Genomic DNA, 3,612 nt, shown 5'->3' on the forward strand with positions numbered 1-3,612 from the left:
CGCTATTAGCAGGAGCAGGCCCGGCGGTGGATTGATCCTGCGACGCAACAGGTGTTGTAACTTCAATACAATACGCTGCACGCAGCCCATAGCTACTAGTAGCATAACGATCACAGTATGACTGCTACTGGCCATAGCCTGGCTGGCTAGCAGTGGGTGCACCAGGGGAAGGCGGCGGTGCACCATAGCCTGGCTGACTGTGTCCATACTGCCCATAACCAGCCTGACTAGGTGGTGCCTGTCCATACGGAACAGATGAAGGCGGCTTCTGAGCATGCGAAGGCTACCCATAAGCATCCTGGCCATACGTGGCCTGTGGTGGTGGCTGCATGTCATAGCCAGGCTGTGTCTGTGGAGCAACGTATCCAGTTTGAGGGGCAGAACCTTGCGTCATGTAGCTTGATGCAGCAGCAGTAGTATAGGTGGTTGATTAGGATAACCCGGTTGGCATCCAGTGGCTGGCATTGAAGCTTGCTGACCTGGACCACCATAGCTCGGTGCAGTACCACCACCCTGAGTTGAGTTAGCAGCTGATCGATGCCCCATAGTCGTGCTGGTCATATCCAGGCTGCTGCGAGTAAGACAGCCCTTGGGTCTGATAACCAGAGTAATCATAAGCTTGCTGCCCGCCACTCTGCTGAGAGTACGTAGAATCACCATACCCTTGTGAAGCATGAGTAGCAGACTGGCTGTAATTGTAGCTGCTAGCATCAGCAGGTGCAGCAGTTCCAGTGGCATACTGTTGTTGTTGGGGTTGCTGCTGTTGGTTATAGTGCCAGGGGGCTGCTCTGCCATAAGGTTGCTGGCCATACTATGGTGGTGCACCAGGATAAGCTCCAGGCTGCATGTAAACAGGCTGTTGTGTTGCTGGTGCATCAGGCACACCCCAGTTTGCCCGAGGACGGGGAGGGTGGTAGCCCTGTTGGATTTCTGGCATGATTCTGCAGAAATATAGTTTGCACATCAGAATATATATGTATAGAACACAACATACAATGTACCATGCAGAACAAGTGCAAACCAGACAAAACATATCCAAAAACAAAGCAATGTAATATACAGAAATTCCAGAACCACCAAGAAAAATGGAGGGATCAACTCACTGAGCAAGATTCTCAAGCAACATTGGTGATGCCCATCTAGCGTCTACCATGTGCAAAACTATGGGAGCTAATGAAGATTGGGCAGCTAGATAAACACACGCATATATTGAATAGCAATAAAAGATTGCCTTGCAGTTTGTAGATGTTGATAAATCAGCAATAATGGATGGTGAAAGAGTGATCCATAATTATGTGCAACATCTACTTATATATTGCTAAACGACACAACATACACAACAGCAGTTCTTTCAGCAAGTCTCCAAAAATATATTATAGGTGAACAAAAGAATGTCAAAGGAAATATTTAAGCAAAGTTTTAAGGAAGCTTTGGTCATGGTAACCTGAAAAGTCTACATAGGGAGAAAATATATACAAAAATACCAAAGATAGATTCATGCGAGATATCCTGCATAATCTTGCCAAACTATACATAGCACATACAAACTTTCTTGCCCAGTCAATAAACAGTAACATTCTTATTTGTTACATGTTGCTCCCAGAGGGTGGTGTTAGCAACAGATGGAATGGGCTGAAAATTAAGCATCAAGAATTATCCCCTGAGTGAGCAAAAATATCAATAGCCTAAATACCAGCTACTACAGTGCACGATCCATCATTGAAGTGTGCAGACTGATCACCTGCATAGAGGTTTGCACCTACTATCCCCAAAGATGTATAGAAATAGCAAACGCAAATTTGACAGGACAAGACCAGGTATATGAAATCCAATCATACAATCCAAATACAAGCTAGTTCCTTCTGTTTCGATATAAAAAGACCAGGCATGTCCTGGATGTATGTATTATATTCTAATGGTATACTCCAATAGTACACATGGGACTTCTATACTGAAACAGAGGGAGTAGTTCATAATTTTATCGTTTATCCATCAGCATCAAGTATATTAACATTAGATAGTAACAAATCTGCCTCCAGGATTGATGTGTGCAACCGTCAGAACTAGTTACTGACACTAATTTGGCCTTATGTCAAGATAATGATCAACAGACAGTATAGCCTGGGATATATGGATAACACCACAAGCACCGGTATGATATGTAGTGAAGATGTTCTGATAGGGTATATAAACCTCCCAATGGAAGTATGGATTTGCCAGTATTTAACTGTGATTGTTCAAATATTTCTAGTATCTTTCATCAGAGAGACTACACAGAGCATAGCAGCTAATTACAAAGAGACTGCACAAATTACAAATATAATTATATACTCCATGACCAATTGACCACCTTGTTTTACAAGGCAACCCGTTGAGATAACGTTTTGGACATGTACATTTGACAAGAATGTAGGGTATATCATAACTAAAGAGAAGAATTTCAAAAGGAAGCAATGGAAAAGGAAGGTCAAGTAGAGAAATATAAATCGAGACAAAAAATACAGTAACATATAAAAAATTGATAATAAAACCCACGTGATTTTAACAACACTGATAAATAACAAATAGCTGCAACAATTAGGAGGTGGCGTGAAAAGAGAAAGAAAGCTGACCTTTGCTATTTCAATTCGCTCTGCAGTACCATCAATATACAGTGTTCTTTCAGTTGAAGTATCACCAGGAGGCAAATGCAAAGGAATGACCTGCAGAATGATTTTTTAGGACAAATCAAATATTTACTATTGTTATTACTAATGGTAATGATGAAGATGATACAAAATATAATACTAACTAACAAGGAGAAAAAGGAGAATAATAAAACGGATAATTATGAAGATGAAAGGAGCATGAGTTCTACTTCTAGTTGAGCAACATTAGAACTTGGATTTTAATTTACTTGGTAAATCATAAAAAAAAAAGAAAAAATGCAACAACAAAACACATCACTCAGTCCTAAGTTATTAACGAAATTCAATAGTAAGTTAGGCCAGGTTCAGCCAACAAATTTATGTTAGACTTTGCAATAAGAAATTTCTCAAACTTATATACAAGCTCCAGATTTGGCCTGCATGGATTTTATAGTCTCACCAAAAAATAGTTAAGACATGGAATTAATATGCAAGGTTTTTCACCACCAAAGAAAAATTGAAGTCCGTGAAATAATATCAGCTGGGAAGCTTACAAGAACATCACTAGGTTGAGGTGCATTGTACTTCCAATTAGAGATAGTGCCAAATGAGCCAGCATCAGCCTGCAGGTCAGATGACAAGTATGGTTGAATAAATGGATGCACAACTAAATGTGAAGTCCTGACCATAAAAAAGTGTTCTCAGAAATGAGCTATCAAGTGTGAAGATTCATTGCTTTCAAGCCAAATGATCAATCTTATGGCCACATTCATGACATAGTTTGTTCAAATGATCTCATATTGTGCACAAGGGTGCATATTGGAATAGCAAACAATGTTGCCTAAGGAGGTTTTCATTTTCGTTGGACGAAAAAACCATTTTCCATTTTTCGAGTGCCCGAAAGGAGGTTTTTTTGTGAAGGAACTACCAAATAATTGTTGCAAAATTAGACCAAATCATTTTTATAAAATACTAGGCCATATTT

General features: G+C 40.1%; 1 pseudogene; it reads right to left on the reverse strand.

The window, feature by feature from the left end:
• Positions 1-10: 10 nt before the first annotated feature.
• Positions 11-3,308, reverse strand: LOC119348653 (annotated as a pseudogene).
• Between the last annotated feature and the right edge of the window lie 304 nt (positions 3,309-3,612).

This window comes from Triticum dicoccoides, unplaced genomic scaffold (assembly GCF_002162155.2).
Source record: "Triticum dicoccoides isolate Atlit2015 ecotype Zavitan unplaced genomic scaffold, WEW_v2.0 scaffold99587, whole genome shotgun sequence".
In the NCBI taxonomy this organism is placed as follows: Eukaryota; Viridiplantae; Streptophyta; class Magnoliopsida; order Poales; family Poaceae; genus Triticum; species Triticum dicoccoides.